Source organism: Ostrea edulis, chromosome 3 (assembly GCF_947568905.1).
Source record: "Ostrea edulis chromosome 3, xbOstEdul1.1, whole genome shotgun sequence".
In the NCBI taxonomy this organism is placed as follows: Eukaryota; Metazoa; Mollusca; class Bivalvia; order Ostreida; family Ostreidae; genus Ostrea; species Ostrea edulis.
Window position 1 is genome coordinate 47,142,171 of NC_079166.1, and position 13,870 is coordinate 47,156,040.

A 13,870-nucleotide genomic window follows, 5' to 3' on the forward strand; every position below is an offset into this window, starting at 1 on the left:
TATTATCTAGAAAGTAAATATAGTGTTGTACATATATAAATCATCCGGAAAACCTCGGGCCTTTCAACCAAAGCACGGTGTATTCGGTGAAAGACCCAAGGTGTTCCGGATAACGCATAAATTATACAGTGTTAGACGTCTATAAATAGTCCCACGCTCGTCAGGGGAATCCCAACATGATGTATTACATGTAACTCATACGCAACTGTCTAGTTTTAAGGCTGAAAGAGCATACAACAACGAATACTAAGAGGTATTTGATATTTTTATTTCTATTGAATTTATGGCATGGTACTACTGTAATAATAAAACACAGCTTTACACAGATAAGACCACCGATTATCTGAAAGTTTGAACTGGTCACGTGACTGTCACTTGAAATGGCATAGTGACGCGGTTGTTTGTAAACACCGATTTAGAATTAAATAACATTTGGTTAAAACAGCTAGGTGAAATAATATATGACATGTCATACAGCCTCATAACTACATACGTGCGATGATTTAATAACGTTTTTACGAGATGGAAAAAAATTGTTGTAATTCGGACCATACAGCTTTAACGTCTCTCTTGAGAATATTTCACTCATATGGAGACGTCAACACTACCGGTGAAGGGCTACAAAATTTCGGCCTATGCTCGGCGCTTATGGCCTTTCAGCAGGGGGATCTTTATCGTACCACACCTGCTGTGACACGGGACCTCAGTTTTTGCGGTCTCATCCGAAGGACCGCCCCATTTAGTCGCCCTCTACGACAAGCAAGGGGTACTGAGGACCTATTCTAACCCGGATCCCCGCGGGGATGGAATTGTGAGTATGAAAATGTCATCAATTTCAGATGTTTCATAATCAACATTGAATGAATTGCGTATAAAGATAGACATGATCAAAGGAAGTAACATTCACTTCTGGAATCCCTGATAATGGAGGGGAAGGCTTATCTATTGGTTATTGTAAACTTCATCTTCAGATGTGCAGTTTCTCTGAAATAGCGTTCGTTATGGGATTTGTGTCGTGGATTCGTAGCGTTATTCTGATTGAACATTCAAATACCACATAGATTACATGTACCACAGCTAGAAAGGATTCCAAATGTGTTGATGTTCATCGAAACAATTCTGATTAAATCTTGTTGGGTAAGCATATTGCTTCAAATCTTTTGATACATTGTTTTGATATTGTTTCCATTTTTATTTTAATGAGCAGCGCTTTGAAATATTATCATGAAAATGAAAATATTTGATTTGAATGATGTAATTAATGTTCGAGGAGCTGAAAACCAAGATAAGATTTTCCTCCTACATTGGTACATAATAGTAATACAAATTAACATATTATTTGTATGCATCTACTTCTAATGAAGGTCTCGGAATAGATCACAAGTGTCATGTTTAGGATATTTTTATCATTTCAGTACGGATGTTCTTTCATTCCAAACAGCATTTCATTACTAGTGACATTACCAAAACAGACTTTATCAATATGATACATCCACCATGGCCCTTCATTCTTCAACTTACTCAAAATATAGAGACTCTGTGGGTGTCAACGTCTTCTGACCTTTTCCCCCTTTATATCATGATTGTACTTTTCTTGAAACAGTATTTTTTTTCAATTGTTAAAAAAATGTCAAAGCAGAATTTACATTTGATCTCTTTTACAGGAATAATTTCCCCGTACTTTATATTTGGTTGCACTGCGCACTGCACGATGCTTCTTTCATATTTAAAACAGCCGAATCAATGAAATTTTTCGTCATAGTTACCAATAATTGATATACAACAGCACAATGCATGTAAAATCTTATTGATGACGTCATATTTAGAACATGATAGTTATCAGAAAAAAATAAATATCCCACTCCATTACATGTTTTAGTTCGCTTGAATTGAGAATTGAACTGTAAGCTTTTCAGAGTGTGTACTTTTCACATGTTGAACGTCTTTTCTAGAGCAACTGGTCCAATTTCAACCTCACAACTAATTAAATAGCCTGGAGTTGAATCAAATATGCTCATACGAAAGATTATCCTACTCTCGATTGATTGATTGATGTTTTCCGCCACACTCAACAATTTTTCAGTTATCTGATGGCGCCCAGTTTTTATTGGTGGAAGAGAGAACCCAGATACAAAGTACCTGGGAAGAGACCACCGACCTTCCGAAAGTAAACTGGGGAATTTTCTCACTTACCGGCACGAGCGGGATTCGAACTCGCGCCGACAGAGGCGAAAGGCCGTGCGATTTTGAGCGCGATGCTCTAACCACTCAGCCACGGAGGTCCCTTCATACTCTCGATGTTGTAGTCTTTATAAGATTAAACTCTGTTCGTCATGTTGATCTTTTCAAGGGGATTACAAGGATGCAAACATTAGAATATTTAAAGGACACATCTCATGTTTTCAAAGTATACAATATTACATGCATTTTGTCTTCTTTATGCTTATAGTAAATAATTCTAATAGTTCGTTCGCCGAAATTTTGCGATATTTAACCACAATACAGACTTAAATCTAAGCCCCGATTTCAAAAAAGTCAAGTTAATTAGGTAGGTAGTCACGTGGTACAGTGACGTCACAAGCGCCCTTCGGATTGTGAAAGTACTGCGAGATATTATTAAAAACTCAACTTTTAGGGGCCTAATTAATTTACCATGGGCAACATTTAAATCGATGTTGATAAATTGTCCGAGTTTTATATGTGTTCGCCACCAGTGCACACATATAATGATGTAAATACCCAAATATAGCGAGTAAAGCGTGTATGAAATCGGCAAAATTGTGAGTAAATAATGTTTATATGGGCCGCTGTCTACAAACTGTTTGGGGATGTTATTCCTTTATACATCTGTAATTGGCGCTGTTTTTCTAAAATAAACAGCGCAATCATTATTTATTTTTGGATTAGACAAATTATGATACGTTAAATTGTTGACAACTAGGCCCTATGCCAAGCTATTGTCACGCGTGCATTTCGGAAAGAAAGAAAAAGACAACACACACATAAATCAATAAAAATATTCAAATTTAAATTGGTAATCACATTATTTTATTTTGATAAAGCAATCTTATTACTATTTTTGAATTGTGATCTGCACGTCTTTAGGAAGTACGAAGTGGGAGCACGGCGTTATAGCCTACTGACGCACTTAAGATGCTACGAGTTCAATAAAGAAATAATATTATAATTCAATTTAAAGTTAGGAAATACAATATTCTATTATTTGTATAATTAAAAGTTCAATTATTTTGTATCTTTATTTTTTGTTGTTGTAAATCTACCAGTTGGTAGAAGTTACATTGTATCGTCGATATATGGTGTTACAAGGTGAAGGTCAGTTGATCCGAGTGTGTATTGAATTTGAAGAGCAAAACAGAATGTATGCTATAGGCCTACCAGTGCTTATAGCTTCGATATATCCATTTTCTCGCAGTTTATCAGGGTCTCTGTCCAAGCGATATTTGAAAAGGTGACTGGGTGTGTTTTTTAAGGTAAAGTTCTTGCTCCAACAAAAAAATTATCCACGTCTTTTTTCTCGTACCTTCCTTCGAAAAATTGAAAAATACTCCCGTCTAAATCCTTTCTACCGACAACTAGTACACCCGAGCACGGCACAAAACATCTTAATACATTATTATTTACAAGCCGTTAACGTGACAATTGGTTTTTTGTCGATTAAATCTAATCTGTTTATGAAATGGCTAATAGATGTTTTCAAACCCGAGGGCGCATATGACGTCACACAAAATGGCGCGTAAACTAGCGAAAGAAAATATGCATATCGCAAGATTTGAATTTCATCGCTTTCAAACTCGAAAACTACGCAAAATATTTCATTTAAAACACATTTAAAGTAGTTTTAGGCATAAAAAGAGTTAATTTTGCTGAAAAAATGAAAAAGTTTAGAAACATGCGTTGTGTCCTTTAAAAACTAAAAATAATCATAATAATAGTATATGAAAATCAACGCCACGGGAACATTTTTTTTCAAATAAACTTGACATCATTCTTATGCAGTGTAAATTAAAGATTGTAGATTATATTACATACAAAGCCCGGAGTCAGGATGGGGCCAAATTAGGCTTCAGAATTTCACAATTTGGGTCCGAGTGGGTTTCCGTCTGTCGGTAAACTTTTCAGATTTTCATTCTCTTCTCCAAAACCTTTGTGCCAATTTCTTTCAAACAAATCATCCTTACGTGAAGGGGATTAAAATTTGTTCAAATTAAGACCCCCCCCCCACCCCCGAAAGGGAAGAAAATTAAGAAAAGGCGAAACTGGGTTGGAGTGATTTAAAGCTGTCTCAAGAACTAAGGGTCTAAAACTTTTTTTAATGTAAGCTTCCAGATATAGTGTAAATTCAAGGTTTTGCAATCATGGGCCCCCGGCTGTAGGGTGGGGGCCACAATAGGGGATCAAAGTTTGATATGTGAACATATGAGTAAACTCTCTAAAAATGTTCTTAAGAACGAGCCATTGGCCAGAAAGTAAGTTGAAATTTACATGAAAGGTTCCTGGCATCAAGTTTGTTCCAATCTTAGCTCCCGAAGGTAGGGTGGAGCCACAATAGGGGATCACATTTCACATATGGATACATAGAAAAAAATCTTTTAAAGATCCACTGGGGAAAAATAGTTGACACTTACTTGAAAGCTTCTGGACATAAAATAGATTCAAGTTTGTCCATATCATTTACCCCGGGTGTAAAGTAGGGCCACAATAGGGGATCAAAGTTTTACATGCGAACATAAAGGAAAATCAGTTTCAAGAACTAGGAGGAAAGCTAACGCAAAGGGAAAGAACTCCGATATTTTACTTAGGCAGTGCCATGGTCGCGATCGCTATATTTAGCTTTTGGGCATCTCTGTTTTACGGCTTTATTCACTGAATATAGGAGAATCTTCTGGATGTAAAACTTGTACGGTACCAATTTTGATGCACCAGATGCGCATTTCGACAAATAATGTCTCTTCAGTGATGCTCAACCGAAAGTTTTGAAATCCGAAATAACAATTGACTTGGAAGATGCTACTTCTTAATTTAGAATGCATCAAAGCGCATGCCTTGGAAGCAGTATTGTTCCCATGCTAAAGAAGAAAGGACGTAAAAGTGGATTAAAGCATGTTTTTATGAAATATCACGACGGCACTCTTAATACTGCATTTTTCATAAACTTCAATGTCCCATTTACAGATATGTAACTTTATTTGTAGTCAACCTTACCAGAAATCCCTGACAATATTATGCTTTTGAAAGGAACAAAGAAGCAGGGATCGCAGCCTCTTTTTCGATCCAAAATGGCAGCGCCCTTTTCCATGTGCTTTCCCATTACTATTTCAGGGCCGTAAGTAGGGTTCTAAATCAGGGGAGGCAGGGGATTGGGGGCCGCCGATTGACTTTACGACTGAAAATGACACTTTTTAAATCCCAATTTATCATGTTTGTGTTTCATTTGTACTATGTAAAGAATCGTAATATGGTGTCAAAGACAAAGGTGCTTGTCTTCATTTTAAACATATATCCTATAATATAACATTTATATAATTTTATTTTCTTTTTTGCCAAAAAATCAGACGAGGCAGTTGCCTCGTCTGCCTCATCGGCAGTTACGGCCCTGTATTTATAGTGATATTTCCCTCGGTGAAACTGTTTTTAATGAAACTGATTCAATGGATAAACTTGTATAAGGTGATATTAGGTGGAAATGGTTTCCTAACCGATTGAAATTGTATATCCTTAAGATCGTTATGTATGCTCAGAGAAAGTTCGAATCTTGTATAATGTTTAATTTGCGATTGACACAGTTACATATCTAGTTGGTGATGTTAAACAACTTGGTAATTCTGTTTTCTTTCTTTTCATTACTTTTTCCAGGAAATAACAGTAAGTGACAATCAAGAAATACTTCCGAATGAGATGGATGTTTGTCATTTGGTATATTATAGAGCATTGGGGGGGGGGGATTAAAACACGCACGCACACACACGCACGCACGCACGCACGCACGCACGCACGCACACACACACACACACACACACACACACACACACACACACACACACACACACACACACACACACACACACACACACACACTGCTGTTAAGCAAATAATCAAAAGGAAGATTACAAAAAGTGAACCTGTCTGGCTTTGAAATTGATCTGATTACAACATTTCGTAAATTTGCAAAAGAACTATACGATTTGCCAGAAGATACACTTTACAAATGCCGCTGTGTATTGGAAAGTTAACTGCAAGAATACTGTCACCAAGTAAATGAATTCATTGAAACATTTATTGAAATGTGATTGAGGAGATATTGTTGTATAGAAAGGACATTGACTTCTTAGAAATACCAACGTCAGTGTTCACTTTACGCAAAATGTTCAGAGAGAAACAGGGAATTTTTTATGACTGTCATAGAAAATAGTGATGAGTGTTAGAATGACCAGATATCTCAAATCGACAGGCAGTCAAAATCTTCAAAAACAATTGTCAAATGCAAGTAGCAACTTGTGGCGAAAACGTCAACAATCGTAACGAAACAAATGTAAAAATACTTCCTATTACCAGCCCGTCAGAGTTATCGCGCTTTGATGACTCTTGCGCGTCAATGAACATGTCTCGCGAGCAAGTGCGAGATTACCGGGACATAATTAAAACGTTGATAGCCCCCCCCTCCCCTTTTTAAATATATATATATATATTTTTTAAAAAACGTGGTGTCAAATGGTAAAATAGCCATTAGTCAATTTACATTAAAAAAAAACAAAAAAACTAACACTAATATATAAAACTAACGTGTTTTTGAACGCTACATAATGTAGGCCTATCGCATCTATTTCAAAAATCGATGTTTTCTATTCGAATTCCATCGACAGTTGTAATTTATGAAATATCTTAGATGAAGTTCGGAAACAAAACAGTTGTGTTCATTAGTGTTATAAATGTCACAATTTTTTAAAAATGCAGTTTGACAGATGGATAATTTATTTTAAAATATTGGAAAAGGAGGGGGTGCATGTATACTTACAAAGTCAATGGCATGTGAACCTGCGCTAATTGTATGATAAAATATCTTCATAGTCTGAGAGAATAAATTTAAAAGCATATGGATCCCATTATTTGCAAGAAAATTTCGTTATGTTGGATGTGCATTGGTTTTTTCCTTTACAGTTCTTCTTGCTCTTGCAGTTGATGCTTTTATATCTGTCATATTTAGCAAATTCAGTACCTGTGCTCCCTCACATAGTTTAACAAGTTTGTCTTTTTTCTTGTTAACATAATTTTATTTATTTCAACTTTATAATTCTGATCAGTGTTGTGGTTTGCAGTTCTTTATAATTTGTATTCAATGCCGTATTACGTGTGCCTAATGTTTACGTTGTCCCGGTAGCACGACTTTACGCGCCTTTAATTTGAAGAGTTCCACTAATGGAAATCAAAAGTATTGCTAGAAAGTACCTAAAACTTCAGACAGAACACACTGAAATGCAAAGAAAAAATAAGAAATTACTGATTGACCAGCAATCATTAGAAAATGAAAAGAGAAGATTACATAGTGAGCTTCAAAGGACAAAACAGGTCATTCCTGTTGAAGAAACATGTTTTCAGAAAACTGATTCAGAACTGGGAGTGACCCACTTAAATCAAAGTACTGAAAGTACTGAAAAGCGCTAAGCTGACTTCATGAATTTTGTATGTAATGTTAATGAGCAGGAACAACATTAAAAAAAGGTTTATGCATTATTCTTTATTTTCGCATAACTAAGTAGTAGATTTTCTGTAAGAAAATAAAAAAAATATGGATTGGAAGCAATGTCCTGAAACTTTTCAACACGTTGAAATATAAATTTTATATGATGTTGTTAAAACAATGGTCACTATGATAAATTTGATCCCAAACTAAACTAAAACCCTGTCCTTGGATCATGAAATTTACAATTTTGGTAAAGGACACCTGTTCTTATTAAATATCTATAATCAGAATTTAGTATCAATAGCATTACCACCGCTGCGGTGGTCCAGAGGTAAAGTGTTCGCTCTGTATGTGGGCGGTCGGGGTTCGAATCCCGGCCGCGACAGACCTAGTTCGTTAAACAGGTAGTGACAGTTCCATCACCAAACTCTCGGCATCAGTTGTGAATGTCACGGGTCCTCAGAGATGGCCTTTAAAACGGATGTCCCGTGTCACAGTAGGTGTGGCACGCTAAAGAACCCTCGCTGCTCAATGGCCGTGAGCGCCGAGCATAGGCCTAAATTTGAAGCCCTTCACCGGTCTTGGTAACGTCTCCATATGAATTAAAACTTATTGAGAAGAACGTTAAACAAGATACAATAAATCAATAGCATTTAAGGCTATGTTATTCAAATATTTGACAAATGAACACTTTATACCCTGTTTAGCTCCCACCCATCTTCCCAAGGCAAGGGTTTCTGATCCGCTCTGCTCCGGTCCCTGGATCATTAAATGCTCTACGTGACTATGCATTTTTTTCTCTTACAGATGTGTTGTTATGGAGAAGAACATTTTTGATACAAAATGTGAAAACAGTTGTGATGGTAGTTTTCGGTATAAAGTGCTCAATTGTTAATACGCAACTAACTTGCTGTTGTGTTCCAGTTAAATAGTGTATGAAATATTTTTAGAATAAAATTGAAATGAAACAAATCAATAGTTTGATACAGATATGTAAGTCACTTATAATAGAAAGGAACAAACAAACTGGACAAAAAAGAAAATTACACATAACCACATACACTAACAAATGCCACATGTCAAAACACACCAATAATGCAGGATTATGAACCGCTTTACATCCATTTCATTACCTTACCAGAAATCATTTAAATACACACATAAACATGCATCTGTATGACTTGTATTACAGAATCCAGTGCATAATTATCTGTAAATAGCAATCAAACCATGAAAGTGGAATTATTTTTTGTAATCAATAATGAAGTTATTTTCAATTCAAAATCAGGTTGGAGAGAATCTGAATCCAAATAAGTCCGATAAATACATGTATAACTGAAAACAAAATTTAGGAAGTTATTTAGAAAAGATGTTCATCATACATGTGGAATATTACTTTGAAACTGAATACTGCGTCATCAACAAGAGTGGAGATAGCTCATTTTTAACATGAAAGTTAGTGCAAGAGGATATACTAATTCAAATATGATGATGAAATAGACTAACATATAAGCATGGATTTACATTTAGCAATTGTAGTGATTGTTTGTTATACGTAAATGGTAAAAAAAAAAAAACCAAAAAAAAAAAAAAAAAAAAAAACCAACAAAAAAAACAACAACAAAAAAACAAACCAAGAGTTTGTTCACAGGTACATTAAACTCATCAACTTGTGTGTATTACACTTCTTGTGTAAAAGCGAATATTCATATTGCAAAGGAGACTCATCCTTTTGTCTGAATGAGACGTAATACACATTGCTATTGTTTTAATTTTATAAAACAGTTCTTTATATGAAAATGCTAATAACCTTAGCAAAAAACCATAAGATTCGAAGCTTGTGTAGGAGTTCTAATATGAAAAAAAAAACCGTAACAGAAATGTAGTTAAATGAGAATCCGAAACTAGACACTGAAAAGTTACAAAAGTAATTTTCAAACGGTAATGTTCAAACCGCTGTTAGAAATAATGAAGAGGCATCTCACCAAAAAAACTAAATGCATCTTTTTTATATGAAAAGATCGGTCAGCGAAAACAAAATTTGGGGACAGGAAACAACGACAGTACACCCATGCCCCTCCCCCTTCTTCATCATTTGTACGTTCGGAAATACATGTAGCATATGTATGTCATTGTCAATTGTTTGTTTGAAGTATAAAGAAATTGAAAACATGATTACTTCTCGTTGTTTGTAGCGTGCTTTGGACCACAAACCATTTCACATTCATGCTTGACACAATGGCAATGTTTATCTAACACTTGTTCTAAACATATGTATTTCAGTATACAGCCCTCGTAAAATTCCATGCGGTGTTTTGAATACTTGAAACCGGGGTATTGTCTTCCATAATATAATATAATATAATGTTGTACCTTTTATCTTTTCCTTGCCCCAAGACTAATATTTTTAGTCTCATTTTTGAAACTAAATCACGAAATCAAATTTGATTGTGTTGACGATAATTCTGAAGAATATCTTGGTCGTTTAGAAATGATAAAGTAAGCTTAAGTTACACCGTTGCATCCTCTAAATTTCTGCATGACCGACATACATATATGATTGGGGAAGGTGTAAGCAGTTACGCAATATAATCCTTCTGAGACACCGATCTCTCTCCTTCGCTGTCAAAGCATAATCGTGCACAAATTCTTTCTCGTTCACAATGGACGCGGATCAGTTAATTTTTTACTGTGTTGCACACATGTTTGCTGCGTCGGACAAAAATTTTACTGAGTCGGAACAGCAGCCAAAACACGCGTGGAAAACCCTCCTGATTCGTGTATAGCTTAATGACGTGGCTTCTAATTATAGACTGCACCATGCAAATTGATTTTCCTGGTCTCTAAACGCCATGCAAAGGTAACAATGCAAAGGCACCCTAGCTAAAACGGTTTCATATACATATTCTTATTCAATTTTAGATTTTGAATCACTTTAATTATTACAGACGCAGATTCAAATGGGAATTTTAACTGAAGAATGACCTGCATCTGTTTCTCACTTTCCCCAAGAATGAGGACAAAAATATCACCCTTTTTATACATATTTTATTCACTGTTCAACGAACTGTATTTCCGGGGGGAAAATGCAACTGAAGATATGAATGTTATCCCCGTGCTAGATCGGTTGCAAAATTACGACTACTGGACTTTTGCGACAACGACTAACTTTCACAGTCAACGGCTGACTAGGACATTTAAACCTGCGTATGGTATGGAAGCACGATATCGTTAACTATATGTAATATCGAATTGTTGGACAATATATAGGGAACTTCTGCCTCGCTCTTGAGCTAGATGTTTTAGTGATTTCTCTTGATCACGCACGTTAAGGAAAGACGAGAGTGTTCAAACCGCTGCACGTTACAAAATGGTGGCAGCGTAGTGACTGGTGTTTGGCTGTCCAGAGGCTTGCTTCAGGTAGAGTATGTTTGGGACTTTGTGTCCATGTTCGCACTTTGTTTCGTCCTGGGACGACGGCGGTTGTCGTCGTGAATGGCAGATGCTGAAGAGGTGCCAAACAATCAGAAAAGACCCATGCTAAGCTTCGGGACGAAGCTTCCCTGAGCAGGGGGAGTGTAGCAGATAATATGTAGGGAATTTCTATGGCCTCGCTAGTGAGCTAGCTTTTTCAGTGAAATGGTCTCTCTCTAATGAAGCAAGGGCTAGTGTGTTCAGATCGCTGCACGTTACGATATTATTACGGTAGGCCTGTTATGTTTCAAACCACTTGAACTTCTTTCACAAGGCTATTTTTGCATGCATACCTAGGTGTAAAATGTTAACTCGCACAGATACATTGATTCATGTTTAAACTTTACAAAAAGTAATTACATCATGACAAATCGAATGTAAGTTTATTATGGAGGAGTTTTGCGTTTTATTTTATAAGAATGTATGAAGTTGTTATACAACTTTATTCAATCAAGCACACACAGATACAACACAGTGCATGCTAAGCGTACCGACAATTCGGAATTACATGTGCATCTGCACTAATGGAGATCTGTAGCTCATAACAGAGAGCTACAGATCCACCCATTATAAAAAAAACTTTGATTCATGGCGCAGGTCGCTGTATTCTTGCATCATATCAAAAAATTCCTAACATATTTTCCAAGTATATTTCTGTCCAAACATTTATTAAAGCCCCATGTGAACTGAAACCTCACATCTTTAATTGATTACGTTTGTAGATATAGCCATGGTAGGTAGCAGTCAATTCGAATCCCGTTGATGTTTTTTTAAAATATATATTTATTCAATATGAAGTACGTACTCTGTCTTCATTTATATATATATAATAAACACGAATACTAGACGTAAATTTTGAAAAGTAAACCTAGTACGTTATGAAAGCTATAAGTCTGGTCCCTGTCCCCGATGATTTTTTTCAATACTGACATATTAAAACAGAACTTGGCGGGGATGGAACTGGAACTGTTTCATCTAAAATATATAGGCAAACGGCATAGCATTGAAGAAAATCTATGTTTACACATAAAAACTAAACACCAAGTTTGGCCCCGTCCTGGATTCAGAACGGCTACCACGGATGAAAGGTGAAGATAACGTACAGTAATTAATTTCACAACTACTATAAGCAATTCAAAATAGATAGTTGGGCAAACACGGACCCCTGGATACACCAGGGGTGAGATCAGGTGCCTAGGAGGAGTAAGCATCCCCTGTCGACCGGTCACACTCGCTAATTTACAATTTTGGTAGAGGACTTTCAGCTCTATATGACCAGATCTATGTATTCAGTTTTTCTTACAGATGTAAGGTCATAAGGAAGATTTTTTTAGTATTTGTCAATGTTTGCTCCATCCTTAAGGCCCCGGGTGTGCAGGAGTCCTGAATTTTATACTTTATACCCCCTTGTCCCAAAGATGCTTCATACCAAATATGAAAAAAATAAATGGCAGTTATCAGGAAGAAGATAAGAATGGTCAAGTGTTCACGCACGGCGCACGACGACGGATGTTGACCAATTGCATTAATTAAGTTAGGTGACATAAAATATTTATGGGGATATTAAGTCACATAGACTTTACTGTTTTAGAAACAGTACGAGTATGGAAATGAACCGGAACAACTCTATAATGTTTGGACAACATTTCTGTACATTGCAGCGGTTCATCACTTATCCATGTATACAGATATGTCACAAAAAGGTTTCCGTATATTATGCTCGTGTCAAAGTCAGCCGTTGACTGTAAAAGTGAGCCCTTCTCGCAAAAGTCCACTATAAACACGACTTGACTACAGCGATGCATAAATTCGCCTATAGGTGGCGATAAACCGGAAACATGATGACGAAAGCAAAATCCAACTGGCGGCAATAAGCGCTTAAGCTACGTTTAGCGCTTAAAAAATGAAAGTAGAGACTTGGAATTAGATAGGGACTACTTGATGACTTTAGTTAATGGTAATGCAGGTTTGAAATTATTTGATGATGATTTAAACTTATTTACAACTCAATTAAGGGAATGTATGATTATATTTCAGTGTAGTTCCTTTTTATTTCAGGCGAATGGTTCCATACTTGATTGTGCCAGCTTCCAAAAACTTTTAAATTGTATTTGTTGAATAAAAATTAGAATGTGATCTTTTAGGTTATTTTTGGTGTAGAAGGTAGTTTTGAAACTCCTGCACAGTGGTATTCAGAAAAAGTACATGATTTTATATGACATGGAAAATCTAGTGAATGTATCTCATTCTAATCTTAAATACCTGTAAGTAATCATTAATTGAACTAAATATAATTCAAATGTTCTTAAATGTCTATACAAGGCTACTTGAAATAGTACTTCTGATCTCTTTGGCCTTTTAACTTGAAAATTATTTTTAGAGAATTTTTGTGCTTTTGAAAGAAATCAGGTGAAATTGCAAGCTTTTGGTAATTAAGATCATATTAATTATGGTTATTTGAAAGAAGAACCTAATAATTTTAAAAAAATTCTATTCTAAAAGAAGATAAGGAAATAGATTATTTCTAAAGACAAAGTACATGTATATGCCTGAATTTGGGGGTGACGTTTTGTGTGTATGAACACATATGAAATAGTCCAGAGGGTACAGATATTAAAAAAAATATTAAAAACATGAAAGGTATGAATTTTTGCCAAAACTGTTGTGGTGAAATGTCCATAAATATAATTTTTGCAA

At 35.7% G+C, this 13,870-nt stretch overlaps 1 protein-coding gene across 3 annotated transcripts in view; it reads left to right on the forward strand.

Moving 5' to 3' along the window:
- Nucleotides 1–13,309, forward strand: part of LOC125677196 (platelet endothelial aggregation receptor 1-like) — a 351,642-nt gene extending 338,333 nt beyond the window's left edge. For all 3 annotated transcript variants that reach the window (XM_056157970.1, XM_056157979.1, XM_056157981.1), the window contains one exon: nt 13,232–13,309. The gene's annotated coding sequence lies outside the window, so the exon portion shown is untranslated. The remainder of the gene's footprint in view (nt 1–13,231) is intronic.
- Nucleotides 13,310–13,870: the final 561 nt, after the last annotated feature.